General features: G+C 33.1%; 1 protein-coding gene across 1 annotated transcript in view; it reads right to left on the minus strand.

The window, feature by feature from the left end:
• LOC117682278 (E3 ubiquitin-protein ligase TRIM45-like) overlaps positions 1–17751 on the minus strand; it is a 178374-nt gene extending 160623 nt beyond the window's left edge. The window contains exon 1 of the mRNA XM_066082645.1: positions 17693–17751. The gene's annotated coding sequence lies outside the window, so the exon portion shown is untranslated. The remainder of the gene's footprint in view (positions 1–17692) is intronic.
• Positions 17752–20389: the final 2638 nt, after the last annotated feature.

A 20389-nucleotide genomic window follows, 5' to 3' on the forward strand; every position in this document is an offset into this window, starting at 1 on the left:
TAAATAACTCGAATAAGACTGAAGAGGACAACCACCAGTGTAGCTTTGTTTTGATACATTAATTCTTCTCCTTTCTTTGTTTTGCTGACCCTGGCCCAAGATGTTGGTAATACAGTGGTGTGTTCCTCATTCAGTGAGCAATACCAGCAATTATTTTAATCAATATATTCAACTACGAGCATAAACATTTTAAAAAGAGAAGAAGTGCTTAAAGTGCTTTTATTGTATGCCTAAATAATATTGTGCATAACAATTTGTAGTTTACTGTTACAAAATTACTTACTATTTCCTCATTGAATACAATGACATCAACAGGATTTTCTAGGCTGCCCTCTTTTAAGAAATATGCTTGAATGTGGCCAATATTTAATGCTTATATATATAGGGGAAAAAAGTCAGGATACTATAGCTGATACATGTTTTTAATTTATGATAAACTAATCAGATAATTTTACATGAAGTATATAAGGTCCACTACCAAATCTGGTGAAGGAAAAATATTAAAAAAAAATAGCCTTAAATTATAAATGCTTAACTACTTGATATTCTTTCTTTTCAGTGATGTTAAAAGGGGTGTTCCAGGGGAAAGGCTCCGCCAGTTTGTGGAAAGGATACTGAACGATTCCTCTTTAAGGGCGTAACTTTTGGATTACCATTTCTTTGCTTTTTCTATGGCCGAATCTATTAGTTTTTTGGGATAATTTTGAGCACTTAGATACATTTTCAATTCCGTCAGAGGATGTTTATTACAAAACCACGGACACTCATCAGTATCTAAATTTTAAATCCTGTCACCCTACGCACACCAAAAGAAACATCCCGTACAATTTATCAAGAAGAATTTTCACTATTGTAAGTGAGGAACAATCCAAAGATCAAAGATTGATGGAATTGAAAATGTATCTAAGTGCTAAAAATTATCCCGAAAAACTAATAGATTTGGCCATAGAAGAAGCAAAGAAAATACCACAGAATATACTCAGAACAACCAGAAAAAGGGAAAAAGATCCATTTTTAATTCTTTTTGTTACAACCTACAATCCCAAACATTTTAATATATTTCAAGAAGCAAAAAAGAATTTTTCTATCATTGAACGGGATCAAGAACTTCAACAACTAATTAAAAAATCTGACCTACTCCATAGCCAAAGACAACCACCAAATCTGGAGAAAATATAAACAAGAGCAAAATTTCATTCAACACCAGAAAAATATGTTGTTTCCAAATGCGGAGATTCCAGATGCGGCACGTGTCCTTATCTAAAGACAGGAGATTATATTTCTTTTAAATGTGCCAAGACTTTTTATGTTAATGGAAATAGGTCGTGTAAATCCAATAATCTACTTTACTGTATTACATGTAACCACTGTGGCGAAGATTACATCGGCCAAACCGGAACACAACTTACCGCCCGCATGCGCGTCCATCGCCAACAGATCAACGATCCCAGTACCAGAAACACCCCATGCAGTGAACATTTTGACAGATGTGCTTAGGGAGATTATGAAGTATTCCCATTTTAAAAACTTAAAACCGATTCAACCGCCATGAGACTTGTGAAAGAGAACTATTTTATTAAAATATTTTCCCCAAAACTCAACAAACATTTAATATCTGTATATATAATCATCTTTATTCAAGCCAGTCTTTGTATTTGTAAATTTATTGATGTCGTTATGATCATATTGTGTCTAATTCAGTTTTCCCGAACTTTAACGTTTTATATCGATTGTGACGTCATGGATTTATTCCTTCCCTGAAAAGACTCTCGTTACATCATGACGTCATAGAAAACGTTTCTAAGGAAAACAATTTCAAAACTTATGTACATTCACCTGAAGAAGGATGTAAATCCAGAAAGCGCTAGTGAATAGAAACTTTGGAACTGTTCATTTTCTTCTTCTTTTTTGATATTGATATATATATATATATATATATATATATATATATATATATATATATATATATATATATATATATATATATATATATATATATATATATATATATATTGCTTTATCTTATGGAATAATAGTGACGAAAATTTAAAGATATTTCATCAACTTGTGAACAACCTTGATCCCAACATCAAATTTACTTTAGAAAGTAGTGACACCAAATTACCATTTTTGGACGTTCTGGTTATAAAGAAGAATTCAAAACTTTTTACTGATATATACTTCAAAACAACTGACACACATTAATATCTTCATTTTAATTCGTGTCACCCTCATCATACAAAAACTGCTATTCCATATGATTAAGCTCGACGTATTTGTACAACACCCAAGACATACGCCTCAGGGAACTCAAACATTACCTCACTAACCAACGTTATCCCGAAGGTCTCATTAGCCAGTAAACATCCGGAAAAAACCATTGATATTATTCCATTTGTACATACTTTTAATCCAAGAAATATGAACATTACGCCAATAATTCATCAGTTTGATAATATCCTCATCAACGACCAATCCACGAAAGAAATTTACAAAGATGTGAACTTCATTCACAGCAGACGTCAGCCTAAAAATCTAAAACGATTATTTTGCACTTCCCATTTTGATACTAAACACACAGCTACTAAGTGTAGAAACCCACGATGCGGGACCTGTGACCATATTACAGAGGGATCTAAGTACGACTTCAGCGGAAAAGAATTCATCGTAAAGACGGACATGTCATGTGACACTAAGAATGTATTATATGTTATAACATGTCCAGGCTGCGACGAGTACTGTATTGGGGAAACAAGCAATCCACTTCGGGCCCGTGTGCGTGTAAATAAACAACACATAAACACCCCGGGATATCGACAGATACCGTTAAGTGAGCATTTGGACACTTGCGGCAAAAAACAGTTTAAAATATTTCCATTTTACAAACTGTTGAGTGACAGTAATGTGCAAAGAAGAGAAAAAGAAAAACATTTCATCCGTATTTTTAAATCCAAATTGAACTGTTTGTAATAATAATGTATTGAATTGTATGTTATCTACTATGTTGCAAATTATATTTTTTCCGCTAAATCTAGCTATGACGTCAAAATAGACATTGCCGTTCAACGTTCAAGTTTTTTGACGTCACGTTACTATGTTACCATTATATAGCTTCAGAAGATTTTAAAATGAAAGCGCTTAAGCTATATTTAACGTTTTTTGTGTTTTCTTATTTAATTTTTATCTATAACTCGCCGACCACTGTGGATTTTATTGTGTTTCAATATATATATATATATAATCCAAAATGAGTGAAAGGTGAAATCACACAGTATAAATAATCAAAAAAGAAAAAGAAAATGAACAGTTCCAAACTTTGGAACTGTTCATTTTCTTTTTCTTTTTTGATTTTATATATATATATATATATATATATATATATATATATATATATATATATATATATATATATATATATATATATATATATGTATGTATGTATATATTTATATATATATATATATATATATATATATATATATATATATATATATATATATATATATATATATATATATATTTATCACATGTTTATCCCAATATACGGTGGATATCACTCATGGGATAAATTTTTGATATTCCACTGTGTGTTCTTACGCCACGTGACGTCATAGTTAATCATTACGAAGGTTTAGATGGTTGATTGACGTAGAATGAAAAAGTAAATAATTAATTCAGTTGAGGGGTGTTGAGATATAAATTTGAAACATTTAATGCTGTTTTAGTTATTTGTCAGGAATTCATAAAAAAAATGTTCGAAAATGAATGTCTGTTTGTTAAACTTCAAGGAACTTGTTTTCAATGCGTAACGTTGTTGACGTGTTGTAAATAATGTGTTGTGCGGCTCACAATCACAATTTTTACAGAAAAAATTTGGATTAACAAAATACTTGGTAAAACATGTGATAAAAAGAATCTCTCATGATTTGCAATGGTATATGATTTTTATCCAACTCGTTGTGTGTTTTCTATCCCCTCGCCAAGGCTCGGGGATAGAAAACACACAACTCGTTGGATAAAAATCATAAACCATCGCAAATCATGAGAGATCCTATATATATATATATATATATATATATATATATATATATATATATATATCCAAATCACAAAAGTATTTTCTCAGTGTCCGGTAAAAATATAATAAAAGGAAAAAAGCAACACTAACTGCAAAACATAAGCGCTTTCATTGTTAAAAATCTTCAGACGTTTTACAGTCGTTAAAACTATGACGTAATTACGTTACCTAGTGATAACGTCAACAATAATACTATGACGTCATAATGCTTTTTGAAGGAAACAATCATAGAATAAAGTTATATAGCGTTATATACAGTAAAACAAAATCAGAGACGATGAAACAGTCTATATCAAACTATTTAACGAAGGTTTTAGTGACTTTATAAAATGTTTTTCTTTTTCCCTTCGTTCAATTGCATTGTCAGTATAAATGCAACGAATTCTATATAGGAGAAACTGGAACAACCCTACGCACCCGTATTCGTATACACAAACAACACGTCAATCAACCCGAGTACAGAAAAATTAAACTTAGTGAACATCTTGATATTTGTGGCCACGGACAATTTTCAGTTTTTCCGTTTTATAAACTTTATATAACGCTATCACTGTATATAACGTTATCACTAGGTAACGTAATTACGTCATAGTTTTAACGACTGTAAAACGTCTGAAGATTTTTAACAATGAAAGCGCTTATGTTTTGCAGTTAGTGTTGCTTTTTTTCTTTTATTATATTTTTACCGGACACTGAGAAAATACTTTTGTGATTTGGATATATACTTACCAGTGACCGAGATGGCGACACGAAAAGAAAAAGAAACGTAAACAAGAAGGAAACAAATGACTTTTTGTGTGAAATTTTGAAAAGGATTAATTTCATTGAGGAAAAGATGGAGGAATCAAATGTACTGATGAAGGAATTAATCAAGGTATGTGACAAAAGCTCCTGCCCTTTTGCAAGTGATGAAACGCATGTAAAATCCGTTATGACATCTAGCCTTGACGAGGAACAAATATTGTATCAATCTCCAACTGAAATCATTCAACGAGAAGTAAATGAGCTATCCTTGCAAAAAGAAGCTACCAAAATTAAACAGAAAATGAGGGCAGAATGGTGTAAAAAGTTGAATTCAAGAAAACAATTATATTGGAAACAAATTAACAATTCTAATGATGCTGAACAGTATGAAAAATGGCTAAATCAGGAAAATGCAACTCTTCCGCGGAAATATAGAATTACAAGCATTCGCAGAGAACCTGAAGAACAAACACAAATTAGAGTCAATGTTGCTGTAGAGAGAGTCAAAGGGGAAAAAGATTTACTGCGTATGAGGTCAGGTATTTCTGAACAAAAGGTCGCAAACATTGACGAGCAAATGATAGTAGATTTAAAGACAAAAGCAACAGGCAGGGTCTTAGAAATTCTTCTGAGTATGTGGATATTAGACTGTGAGAAAGAAGAAAAGAAGTCAGTGGACCGTTGGCGGTACAAAGAAATTTGGTTATTAGATTACGTAAGGAAATATGGCAATAGTTGCATAAAAAAAACGCGCCGAAACAAGTCAAGAGAAATGAAAACACAAATAAACCAAAACCAACATATCAATCAAAACCCAGCAAACTAAGCTATGCTGAAATCACGTCTAAATCTCAAGATGCTCCTGAAGTGTTGGAAAATAATGCGCAAACTAGCTTGTTTCCACCGCAAATTGCCGATCCTAATAACCGGAGGAATACAAAAAATAACCAACACCATGGGCGAAAATCTCCGTTTGAAAGGAATTCGAATGCCAACAGAAACACATTTTATCAACCACTGATAAGAAAACCAGTAGGAAAAATACCATTTCCGCACAACAGATATAATGGCCAAAACAATGGGAATTCTTATCATTTATCCGGGAATTTATTAAGGAGGAATGGAACGACCTACATCGGCAGAAAGGCTAATCATTATTTTTTAGGAGGAGGCAAACCAAGCCAAGGCCAAAGGTATCCGAACAACCGATATCTACAAGGACAGAGGACAGGGCGGAAATAGTAGACCCCAAAGTTATTAACCTGTCAAATAGATCATTGAACGAAGCTGAAATAAACTTACTTTCAAAAGGATTAAAATTTACACCAACGCCAAATGAAAGTAATCCTCAGGATTTAACTACAGACATTAAGGAATATACTAGAAAATTAAGACTAGCCGAATATTTCCATAGTGACGACGACGAAGAAAATATAACTGAAACAAGTCTTGTCAAAAACAAATCTAACTTTAATCCTAAAAAGGGAAGAAATGCTCTCCTAGATACAGTTTATGATACTCTTGAAAGTCTATCAACTGAAGATAACACCCCTAAAAATAAAAGACAACATAATTTATTAAAATCAGAAGAAAATGCTATCAAATCGTTGCTCAATGATGATTCTATCGTAATCAAAGAGGCGGACAAAGGAGGAGCAGTAGTAGTTATGGACGCAGAGTACTACAAAAATAAAATACTGGAGATGCTTAACAACAACGAGTTTTATTGCGAAATAGCTGAGAACAATGATAAAAAAACCATTCAAAAAGTGAAACGATTACTTAAAGACCACCAGACTTCCTCCGATATAACAACCAAAGAAGCGGATTTTTTAACGGATTTTGATTTCCGGGAAAGTGTCTTTTATGGATTTCCTAAGATACATAAGTCTAAAACAATTACTAATGCCATCAAAATGCAAAATAGTGCATATATTACTTGTATCAAACCGGACGATCTCAAATTTAGACCTATAGTGGGAGGACCTAACGCTCCAACACAACGACTGAGTCATCTTATGGATATATTACTTAAACCCTTATGCTCAGAAGTAAAAAGTTATGTTCGAGATGATCTAGATTTCCTGAGATATTTACCAGATAAAGTTAACCAAGATGCAAAGTCGGTATCATGGATGTAACAAATTTGTATACAAACATAACCACAGATCTCGGTATCAATGCCCTCAAATACTGGATCAATAAATATCCACAAAATATCAACAGCCGTTTCAGCAGAGAGTTTATCCTAGAGGCAAGCAGTTTAGTCCTTAAAAACAACACATTCTCTTTCAACGGCAAACATTATTTGCAGCTTAAAGGAACGGCTATGGGGACTAAAATGGCCCCTACTTATGCCACCCTCACATTAGGATACTTAAAAGAGAAAATGTATGAAAAAGCTAGACGGCAATTTAACCATCAAACCGCACAAAATATAAAAATGGATGGAAAAGATATCTTGATGACTGTTTTATCATCTGGAACGAGAGCGACGCCAATTTAACAGTCTTTTTAAACATTGTAAATAATCTGGATCCAAACATCAACTTTACGCTAGATGAAAGTGCGATCTGTATTCCATTTTTGGATGTGCTCATTTCTAAATGCGGAGAAAATATAACCACCGACATGTATTACAAACCAACAGATACCCATCAGTACCTTCATTTCAGTTCTTGCCATCCAGGCCATACTAAACGCGCAATTCCTTACAACTTAGCAAGGCGAGTATGTACCATAGTTAGCGACAACGAAAAAAGAAATGAACGTTTACATGAATTGAAAGCAAGCCTGATAAAACAATGTTATCCAGTAGGAATCATAGACGATGGTACCAAAAAGGCATTAGCACTGAACAGGGAAAATCTTATTAATCCTCCTGAAAATAACACCTCTGATTTAAAGATATTACCACTCGTAACTACGCATAATCCGAATGATATTAATATTATTCCAGTCGTACGTCATCTTAACAACATTCTACAAACTGATGAAAAAATGTCCGAAGTGCTGAAAAAATATAACTTCATCAACAGTAAAAGACAACCCAGGAATCTCCGAAGGATACTTTGCAAGTCTTCTTTTCAACGTCAATCTTATTCTGTCAGCAAGTGTAACGATCCCCGCTGTGGAACTTGCCAATACATTAAAGTCGGGAAATCGTTCAAGTTCGGGGACAAGGACTTTATTGTTAATGCAAACATGTCTTGTGCCTCTAAAAATGTTATATACAACATTACGTGTAGCGGATGCAACGAATTCTATATAGGAGAAACTGAAACAACCCTACGCACCCGTATTCGTATACACAAACAACACGTCAATCAACCCGAGTACAGAAAAATTAAACTTAGTGAACATCTTGATATTTGTGGCCACGGACAATTTTCAGTTTTTCCGTTTTATAAACTTTATACTGACAATGCAATTGAACGAAGGGAAAAAGAAAAACATTTTATAAAGTCACTAAAACCTTCGTTAAATAGTTTGATATAGACTGTTTCATCGTCTCTGATTTTGTTTTACTGTATATAACGCTATATAACTTTATTCTATGATTGTTTCCTTCAATAAGCATTATGACGTCATAGTATTATTGTTGACGTTATCACTAGGTAACGTAATTACGTCATAGTTTTAACGACTGTAAAACGTCTGAAGATTTTTAACAATGAAAGCGCTTATGTTTTGCAGTTAGTGTTGCTTTTTTTCTTTTATTATTATATATATATATATATATATATATATATATATATATATATATATATATATATATATATATATATATATATATATAATCCAAAATGAGTAAAGTTAATCCACACAAGTATTAAATAATAAAAAATAACAGAAAGCCGATTCAAAATTCTACCTGTTTCATTATAATCTTCAGGAGTTTTGAACAATCACCATAGATACATAAGTACACACATTTCAAATGATCATTGTGACGTCATATAACATCAAGTATATGTTGCGCTTTTCAGAGTTCATTATGACGTCATGGTATAAGCGTTTTGTAATAGTACGGGAAAAACATAATATATTCAAATATTCTATATTTATACAAGAAAATCATAAAATATATTCAAACATTCATAATTATAATGCATTCAGTTTTGGTTTATATAATGAAATGAAATGTTTTTCTTTTGTTTCACGCTCTTTTTCGGTTGTTATTTTATAAAATTTATAGATAGGACACACTGTAAAGTTCGGAAAAATGTTCTTGGCACAGTTTCTGAGATGTCCGCTAACAGCCGCGCACCGGTATTTTGTTTCACGAATTTGTTGTCGGTGGACGGTCATTCGATGTCTGAGGGTATCTCCGGTTTGACCAATATAGTTTTCTCCACATCATGCACATGTTATAACGTAGATTAGATTAGAACTTTCACATGTAATAGAGGAATGTATATTAAAATTTCTGCCGTTTTTGAACTCGAACTGGTGGCCTTCTTGTAAGTAAGGGCAGGTGGCACATCTTGACTTCTGGCATTTACGGACATCTGGTTTTTCTTCGATATTTTCAAATTTGGCACGGGTTAAAATATTTTTCAGAGACGGACTTTGTCGTTTACTTTTAATGATCTGAAATTTGTTTAAGACTTCATTCATTTTTTTATCACGTTCTAAAAGTTGAAGGTTGCTTTTTATAATTTGATAAAACTCTTGATTTTTCGGGTTGTGTGTTGAGACGTATGGAATAACACATTTTTCTGATTTATCTTTTATCTGTAGTAGCTCATTTCTATCATGGCATGTGGCTTTTTTGATTCCATGTTCCAATAGTGATTTGGGGTAGTTCCTTTGTTGTAGCAGGTAGCGTAGTTCACTTAGTCTGGAATTTATTTATTTTTGTTCGATATTATAGTACAAATGCGCCTGGCTAAATTATAAGGTATGTTGTTCTTAATGTGTTTTGGATGGCACGAATCATAAACAAGGTATTGTTTGGTGTCCGTAGGTTTATAATATATATTTCAGTAATAATTTTGACCTCTCTTTTTATGATCATAAAATCAAGAAATCGGAGTTTTTGTTCGCTACAGTCCATTGTAAATTTCAAATGGTTATTTAAATTGTTTAAAATATTGTAAAACTTATTTAATTCATCCTTGGTTTTAGTCCAAATTATAAAACAGTCGTCCAAAAATCTTTTCCATGATTGTTGTATGAAAGTTTTAAATTCAACAATAAATTGGTCCTCCATGTTTTTATATAGCTTTTCCTCCAGAAATCCTAGTACAAGTGTAGCATAGGTTGGGGCAACTTTAGTTCCTATAGCTGTTCCAAGTTTTTGTTTATATGTTATCCCATCAAAATTCATGAAATTGTGTTCCAGAATGAATTTTAAACTTTGTAAAATGAAAGGCTTGGTGAAACGGTCATGGAGTAGGTCTGGAAATTTGTCGATCCAGTGTTCAATAGCTTCTAGTCCGAGTTCATGTGGGATGTTAGAATAGAGGTTGGTCACATCAAATGATACTAAAATCAATTTATTGGATTTATCATTAAAACCGTACGTGTCCAAAGTTAAAAGCTATATTAGAGATACCGTTGATTTTTTAAATTCCATTCCTGAGAACGTTCAACCAGATGCCATTTTAGTATCATTTGATGTGACCAACCTCTATTCTAACATCCCACATGAACTCGGACTAGAAGCTATTGAACACTGGATCATCAAATTTCTAGACCTACTCCATGACCGTTTCACTAAGCCTTTCATTTTACAAAGTTTAAAATTCATTCTGGAACACAATTTCATGAATTTTGATGGGATAAAATATAAACAAAAACTTGGAACAGCTATGGGAACTAAAGTTGCCCCAACCTATGCTACACTTGTACTAGGATTTCTGGAGGAAAAGCTATATAAAAACATGGAGGACCAATTTATTGTTGAATTTAAAACTTTCATACAACAATCATGGAAAAGATTTTTGGACGACTGATTTATAATTTGGACTAAAACCAAGGATGAATTAAATAAGTTTTACAATATTTTAAACAATTTAAACAACTGTAACATTATGGTGCCCTGATTCCGTTTATTTTTATTCTGTGTGAATGCTTTCGATGTCTTAGTGTTTTGCCTGTGTATCGGTATGATTCCGGTGACGAGTGTGACGTAGCACTTGACCTTTGTATTATGCATTTGTTATTTAGGGCCTAAATATTTTCATATAAATTAATAATCTTTCTTATTAGTACCTTTGCCCGTCGGGAGTCATCTCCAGCTTTAAGTAGTTGTTTACGACAGGCGGTGCACTTCCTGTAGTTCTTTGTTTTTCTCACACATGCCTTGGTTGTTTACGTTGCCGCCATTTTTCTTAGTCATCTTTTTCGGAATTACCCATAGTTCCGTATTCTATTTTTGTAACGAAGTACCTTTTGGCGGATAAATTTAATTTACATGTTTATATCGATTATAAAATACTTGTAAGTTATTATTTTTGTGTTTAATAATTAACTTTAAATTGTTTTACTTATTTACTATACTGTAATATTTTTACGTTAATTGATACGAGACCCAGATTCTCTTACGGGATGGGGATTAACTGTGATTGGATAATCTTTTTAACGGGATGGGATTAACTTATCTTATTGGTTGTAATTTGTCGTCTGCTTTTAGCACTCTATAAATACCCGGGACATTGAGAAACGGGTGCTCTCTCCTTTTTGTTGTGTGTCGGGAAAGTACACACATATTTTTGCAGCATAATATAAGGTGCGTACTGTTTCAGTATCTAAGTGACTGAAGTACATTTATAGTAATAGGGTTTGATTAATTATTATTACTAGTTATAGCGCTAGTTTAATTCATATTTAATAGTTCAGTACTAGTTATTTCGATTTATAGAGAGTTAGGGAATATTTTCGCTGTATACTAGTAGTTGTAACTAGTAGCGGAGATATTAATTCGTATTTTATCGAGAGCCTTTAAGTTTTATTTTGGTCGGGGGATTTTACGTATAGGATATAATTTTGTGTCAGTAATTGTGCCGATTTTGCCATCGTCCCAAGGGTTGAGACTTGTCTGATTTTCTTTTTGAACGGCGTTGTTACATGTATTTGTGTCATGTTATTTATGGTTGAATAAATTATAAACTTTACATAGTTTTGTTCTCAACACAAGGCAAGCGTTCCGAGCGTTACACAACCATTTGAAATTTACAATGGACTGTAGCGAACAAAAACTCCGATTTCTTGATGTTATGATCATAAAAAGAGAGGACAAAATTATTACTGATATATATTATAAACCTACGGACACCAAACAATACCTTGTTTATGATTCGTGCCATCCAAAACACATTAAGAACAACATACCTTATAATTTAGCCAGGCGCATTTGTACTATAATATCGAACAAAAATCTTCTAAATTCCAGACTAAGTGAACTACGCTACCTGCTACAACAAAGGAACTACCCCAAATCACTATTGGAACATGGAATCAAAAAAGCCACATGCCATGATAGAAATGAGCTACTACAGATAAAAGATAAATCAGAAAAATGTGTTATTCCATACGTCTCAACACACAACCCGAAAAATCAAGAGTTTTATCAAATTATAAAAAGCAACCTTCAACTTTTAGAACGTGATAAAAAAATGAATGAAGTCTTAATATAATATAATATATATAATATATATAATATAATAATGACACAAATACCATTTTACAGATGATGGATACTGTCCTGGAAAATAACAATTTTAGTTTTAACAACAAACAATATATTCAAACAGAAGGAACTGCTATTGGATCCAAACTTGGCAGAAACTATGCATGTATATATATGGGGGATTGGGAACGTATTCTTTTGGAACAGTGTAACGTACAACCTCTTTTTTATGTTAGATATATCGGTGACATATTTGGAATCTGGTCAGGAACAGAAGCCGATCTCCTACATTTCCATAAAATGGCAAATGGTATACACCCAAATATTCAGCTTGATCTACGCTTTTCTAAATCTAGCATAGAGTTCCTAGATGTAAATATTTCTATTGAAAAAGGATTTCTTACTACCGACCTGTACAGTAAACCCACTGACAAACACATGTACCTAAATAAAAAATCCAGCCATCCTGAATCTACAAAAAAATCTATACCATTTGGACTAGGTATCCGTGCGCGCCGAATCTGCTCAACAGATGAGGGATAATTCAAACAACGGGAGAAAATTAAAACTAATTTACACAAATGTGGATATTCCAACAAGGAGGTCGAGGATCAGTTGGCGAAGGTGGATAAATTCAATCGCTCGGATTTATTGAACTACAGAAAAAATAACAAAAAGTGTAACCGTGTTCCGTTTGTGTTAAACTATTCCAGAGGACTACCAAATATTCATCAAATATTAAAGAAACGTCAAAAAATTCTCAAAAATTCCGACCGCCTAAAACTTGCGTTTCATAACACACCTATATTGGCATTCAGGAGAGACAAAAACTTGAAAGACATATTGGTCCATAAGAAACATAATAACCTCTTTTTTAAAAAAACAACACTTATGCGAGCCGTGTGGTGCAAAAAAATGTGTTATGTGTAAATATATTATTTGTTCTGGCCAATTTCAAGAGTCTAAGGGCAAAACGTATCAAGTTAAAAATCATATCGATTGCAAGTCAAGTAATGTTGTTTATGGGGTGTTTTGTAAAAAGTGTAACAAAATTGTATATGTTGGGGAAACGGGGGTGACTTTATATCAAAGACATGTTTTAAATTTGTCACTGATCAGGAGAGAAACTAACGACCCTGTAGCAATGCATTTTTATACGGACGAACATACAGTTGAGGATTATTCTGTAATAGGTATCGAAAAATTGTACAAAGATGAAACTTACAGAAAATTCAGAGAAAATTTGTGGAAGAAAAAATTAAATACTTATATGCCTTTTGGTATCAACAAAAGCGAACATTATTGTCTTTAGACTACGTTATTACTAGTTTGTATTGACATTTCCTTTATTTTATGTCCCGTTATCTATACATTTTTCATATTTTACTTGTTTATGTACTAATTACGGCTATCAATGTGCTTTCTATAGACTCTCACCTATATTTCATATGTTTTTGGTGCAATATTGTTGTATGACGTCACTTGCCAGACTGTATTATCATTGTGACGTCATAGTATATGTTCTACGTTGTGTTGCTATAGACAATAAACACCGACTGATGAAGACCTGTAACACGGTCGAAATATTTTATATATGTATGTATTTTCTCCTTAAGCTTTCAGGTTGTTTTTCTTGTTTCAAATAGTTTTAATGTTAGGGTCGAGTTATTTTTTTCTTATGGATAACCAACATTTCTAATCATCGGATTAATAAAAGAGCTGCTTTTTTCTTCTTCTTTTTTTGGGGGGTCGTTTTGTATTTGTAATAATCTAAATTGGATATAGTTATGTTAGTTTTTAAAAACACTGCTGGAGAATTCTATTAATTTAGAAAAAGCTATTAAATACAGGTTCAGATTATATTATGCAAATGCAAGAATCGTTAAAAATGATTTTTGGAAGGAAGTTACCATAGCTTTTAAAGAAATCCAAGATAACTTAAATGTAAAATCATGGCAGGATTATTGTTGCCAGCCATTGTGGAACAATAATAAATTTAAGATAGGAAATCAGTCCTTTTTTATAAATCATGGTATGCTAAAGGAGTAAGATGTGTAATTGACTTGTTTGATGAAAATGAAAACCTTTTAGATTTTGAAATGTTGAAAAGAAAATTCAATATTCAAATGAATTATTTAACATATATGGGAGTAAGACAAGCTGTACTTTCAGATCTAAGGAAATACAACTTCATTAGAAATGAAGTTTTCAAACCTTTTATACCATTTAATATTAAAACCTTTGTATTAACAAAAAAGGTTCAAAGCCAATGTATGATATATTAAATCAGACAAATGTAACACCAGTGGTAAAAGAAAAATGGAGTAGACATTTTGTTTTTACAGAAAAACAATGGGTTTCAATATTTCATTTACCTTTTATTATTACCTCAGACTCTAAATTTCAATGGTTGCAGTACAGAATAAACTATTATATATTAACTACAAACAGTTTTATGTATAGAATTGGTAACGTGGATACTAATCTATGTACCTTTTGTGAAGATGCTGAGGAAACAATATATCACTTATTATGAGAATGTCCAAGGGTACAACATTTATTAGCAGAATTTGTTAGAGTTTGCAACTCTAAAGGAATTAGAATAGTCCTTGATAATAAAACTTTTATTTTTGGTGTCTTAGATGATGTGAAGTCAAAAGTGTTCAATATTGTACTCATCTTGATAAAAAAAAAACATATACAGAAGTAGATGCCAGAAAAACCAATTAACAGTAAATGCCCTTATGAATGATTTAAAACAGGTATATAAAGTATTCCAATTCTGTGCAAAAGAAAGAAGTGAAATGGATAAGTTCAATACAGACTGGGAAATTTGGACCCCTGTTTAACTCACTATAGAGTGCTCTCTCTCTCTCTCTCTCTCTCTCTCTCTCTCTCTCTCTCTCTCTCTCTCTGTATATCATAGACACAAAGATGCCCTGAAATGAAACAAAAAAAAACAAAATCTTCGTTATATACTCTCATTAGGCCACAAATAAGTCTGCAATTTTTACGACAATTACGCTAAAAATCAAAAACTACAACAGTTCATGTACAAATAGTTTTTATATAATACCAGCTCATGCATTTAAAAAGCAATGACATTGGAACTGTTATATTCTTTTTATAAATATATACACAGTTCAGTTATGTGTAATAATGGATTTTTTTTAATTTTTCTGTTGTGCTTTCTGTCACAAAGAGGTTGTCTCTGGTGTCCACACATAAACCCCATGGAGTTTTTAAATGGCAGTTATCAATGTAACTGTCCGTCATGATTCAGCATGTGGATTCGTGTGCTGGTACTGTCTACTGTCAGGATCCAACCTCGTCTGTTTGTTGTGATGACTCGTGGATAGAATGATCCCTTGGTAGGAAGGGGGAGGACCAGTGTAGGTAAACCGGAGTTTCCCGGCCTGATTGACCACCACTACTGCACGGTCTCCATAATCTGACACACATATATCTAGGTTCCTGTTCTCACTGATATATTTCAAGCCACCTGATCAATAGAGAGGTTGTCCTTTGTCATTATTCTGATACCTTTGTTTTTCTTTGGAGCCAGAGTAACGCATAACTTTTGTTGCTTTATCACTATCACTGTTCATTATGACCAAAATGTCACCAGTTGAAGAAGTACAAATGTATAGACGTTTCCATTTTTTAAATCTAATCACTGTCTGTATCTGTGTATTCTTCACTATGTTCACAGTTCTGTCATCTATATCAGTATAAACTAGATCCCCACTTCTCGTCACTGTTATGTCCCGTGGATAGTTCCCTGATTTGGTTTTGATTGACTTTACTAGTTCCCCGCGGAGGTTGTATAGTCTCATGTTGTTTTCATCACCACAAGTCCATATATCTTCATCACTCAGACAAGACACGTAGCATAATCTTTTACACTCGATCTTTATATCTGTGATGATCCCTGGTACATCAATGAGCGGTCTGTCCGGGAAAGAGGACTCGGAACCTGGAGATACCATGGTGTAGCCATGTTCTTCTGTATTGATATATAATGCTGACAGAGAACCAAACTGTTGAAAAAGCTGTTCTTTATTGATCTCTAGAGGGGTAAAACTTGGTAACGAAGCTGTGAGGTTAGAAGCAATCTTCTGAATTCATCATTCCTGGATTTGTATGCAGAGACACGGCTAACATCATTGGAGTCCAGTAACGTCTTCAGTTCATCAATGCTCTTTGTGATTTCAGAAGTGGTGCGTTTCATTCCTTCTTCCTGCTTTGTTTAGACTGCCAGGTGTTTGGAGTCCATTTTATTCAGATCTGATTTCAGTTTCTTGATAACGGTGTCAATTTCTCTATGCAGATGGTCTTCCCCATGTTTGCCAATAGCTGTTGTCACTTTCTTGGAATTTTTATTTAGATCAGCTTTCTGTACTGTAATGCTACATGCAATCTCTATGTATTTAAGATAAATCGATTTCTCTAGTTCTTGTAAATATTTCTGTAGAATTTCTCTCTTGGTTTCCAGACTTTTCAGAGTAAAATCAACTAGTTTGTGTCCCAAATGTTCACCAGTCGAAACACAGAGTGTACATATTGGAATGTTACATTGTTCACAATGTAGTTCGCATAGCTTTGTAGAATGTTCTGAGCATTTTGGAGTAGACCCCCTCTTTTCAAATGACACCACATTGTCTTCTTTCGATGAATCTAGGAGATGCTCCCCAACACAGACTTTACACAGATGTATGTGACAAATTTCACAGAACATAGGGGGGCCCGGGGTTTTACAAAGACGACACCGTAACACATCCTGGGCCCAACTCTGGTCCATGTTCACAATAGCTGTAGACATTCCTAAAAAAGAACACAAAATATAAATTTCCATTCAGAATAATTTGATTTACTGACACTAAAAATGCTTGGTTTACATTATTGTTCAATGCATTTTTTAAAACGTCTATACGTGTGTATTCATATTGCATCAACACAGGAGTTTATGGCATAGTTGTTAAATGATCTATGAACTACAAATATGATACAGATAACTACATTTGGTATGCCTATACTCGTAAGAACAAAACAAAATTACTTATTTTTGCAACATCTACCATCTGACCTGCATTTAACATTTGCAAAGGTATTACAAAATGAAATTGAAAATAAAAAATAGAACTTTTCACTTGTTACATCGAGAGAAATTCTTTCATAGCATGCAGTTTTTATGCTTGCAAAAATTTCTTTCTGTTTTGCATAAATCTATCAACCCTAATCCAACATTGCGAATCCAGAAATTGTTGGTTTATTTCTTCCTAGTCTGTTTACCTGTATCACGTGATTGACAACACCTGATAGTGGCGGATTTAGGAATTAGGCGCTAATCAGAACGGGCCTAATCTTATAAATGAAGATATTGTGCCAATAAACTCAAACATGCCTTCACCAGAGTAACCGTTTACACCTTTGGTATTTTAACACAAGACATATGATGTCCTTAAGCTGTACATGTAATTGAATTTTACCTGATAAGTGGTAGTTGTAGGATTAACTCAACAACTACTTTCATTTTCGATAAACAAGCCCACGAAATAGCAAAGGTGAGAATAGGCTGGTACACACGCTTTGGCATTTCCAAGTCAGTGGAAATTTGCATCAAAATAAATGCTTACAATTAAATGATTACGGAAAGAATGAATATCTTTACTGGGAACTTACTTAAAGTATCCATAGAAGTTAAGATTTCATTTGACAAATATTGAATAAACAAAACTAAGGCAATTCGTTTCTTGGTTGTGCGAAGAAACGCTTGCAAAGCACGACCTCTGGTGAGAAAATGGAATAGAACTTTTCAGAAAGGGATAACCAAGAATGCGGGTCGACTAACTAACGTCATGGCGAATACTTACTACAGGACTATTCATCAAACATTACTGGCAGATACATGTAACTTTGACTCATACAAAAGAGATAATAAATATAATGGCTTAAATTTTGATTGAAAGCACTTCCAGAACGGGGTGCCCAGGAACGTGGGTTGTTTAATTAACACAAAAAGTGTAGGGCGAGTTCACAATCGGACAGATACTTTGGATCTGACAACTTTTGTTTAAGATATCGAAATGAATTTAATTTCGTATATTTATATGGCACGAAATATTGGTAGAGTAGTAAACCGTATACATTAATTCATAAATCAAGAACATTCTATGTGAATAAGTGATGTATGCATAAAGCGAAAAAGTTAAATTGTAAGGGGATGACTTCTCCCCAGTTGTTTTTATTAAAAAATGTAGTTTTTTAGATCTGAAATTATGTTTTGGGACAGTGGTAAAAATAATAGCGAATTTTGACTTTAAGATCAAAATTAAACGATACGACGCACTATATACCCACTCACGTGTTTAAAATAAGATAAAAAAAATTCATTCTTTTTTCCGGTTAGCTGCATACTATTTAGCCATGCAGTTGCGTTTTTATTTTAGTTTTAAAGAATAGACTAAGAAGGCAATTAAGAAAAAAAATTGGACAAAGTATGGAAAAGATGACCCCCCCCCCCCAAAAAAAAAACAACAGCGTCAATTATTTTAAGAATTATATCATATCATTGTGTATTTTTATTAGTTCCCGCGCTTGCGCGGTGTACAACCTAGTAATTTTTTAAAATAAAGCAAAATATTTATCTGTTAGTTAGAATTCAAAATAAAAAAAAGCAAGAGGTACACAGGCATTGATGGTCAACTGAGTTCCATAACCCTTAGATGGATTTGTCAAGGAGTCCCATGTACAAGATCGATGATTGCAGCTATTTTTAGACTGCATTGATGTCCTTGAGAAGAAGAGCGCTATATAAAAATATAGAAAAATATCCAAATTTCAAACCTAAATTATATGGAATTTTTCTTTACTTAATAAAAGTGTATAGCTAAACAAATCATAGGTAAAAAATTAAGGTAGATTTGATGGTTATTTTGTTGACCGGGCAGCCTTCTTAAGCTTCGTTTTGGAATCTTAACCGTAATCCAAGACTCCTCCGACTGTTATCCCTACTTTTATTGGTTGATGTATGCAGACATCAAATCATTAAAACAAAAATTAGGGGAGAGAGAAGAGTCAGAATAATCACAAGACCTTCAGGGACCAAAAATTGTAAACTTTTCATATGAAATGGTGTACATTTTACTAATTTGCATAGCGGCCATATTTTTATCACAATGGCGATTTTCAGTACAATAGAATATAAAGAAAGGAATGAGAAAAATCGCAAATTTTAAACAATAAGTATTTCGGAAATATTTTCTCCTCATTTGGTTCTCTCATTTACTACATCCGGGATCGGAATGTGCTTGTTTTGTTTACATTAGATATTGAGAGAGCGGTTCTTTTTGAATCTGAAAAATCGAAGCTTTAATATCCCGTGTATAGTATGCTTGTAGCATTTAACTGTATATATATACAGTTAAATGCTACAAGCATACTATACACGGGATATTAAAGCTTTCTATACTCTGTCCCAAGATATTTTGGATTCACGTTTGGCTTAATTGTTTGATATTTATAAATACCTCAGGATTCAAACGATGTTCATTCAAAAGTATGAAAAATTTCCAAGATTTCTCAGTCAAAACGCCCCTGTTAGCTTATCAGGTTTCAATACAATGCTAAAAAATGTGATGTCTACGGAGATTTTGCATTGCAGCAAGCCCGGATGATAACGTTGAAATATTGCGCGATGTATTCCGAGTGTATTCCGAATGGAGAAAAGATGTAAACATTCCCCATTATAAATCTCCGTAAAATCGTCCAAATGTGCAGCATACATATCTTGGGACAGACTTTAGATGAGGTGAAAATGTATTTTTTACAGACCACACACATCCAACAGCAATATACATTTAAATATTTGCGCATATTTGAGCTTGTCTCGTGGCGTCGGTAGCCGAGTGGTTAAGGTGCAGGACTCATGA

The sequence above is a fragment of the Magallana gigas genome, chromosome 4, assembly GCF_963853765.1.
Source record: "Magallana gigas chromosome 4, xbMagGiga1.1, whole genome shotgun sequence".
In the NCBI taxonomy this organism is placed as follows: domain Eukaryota; kingdom Metazoa; phylum Mollusca; class Bivalvia; order Ostreida; family Ostreidae; genus Magallana; species Magallana gigas.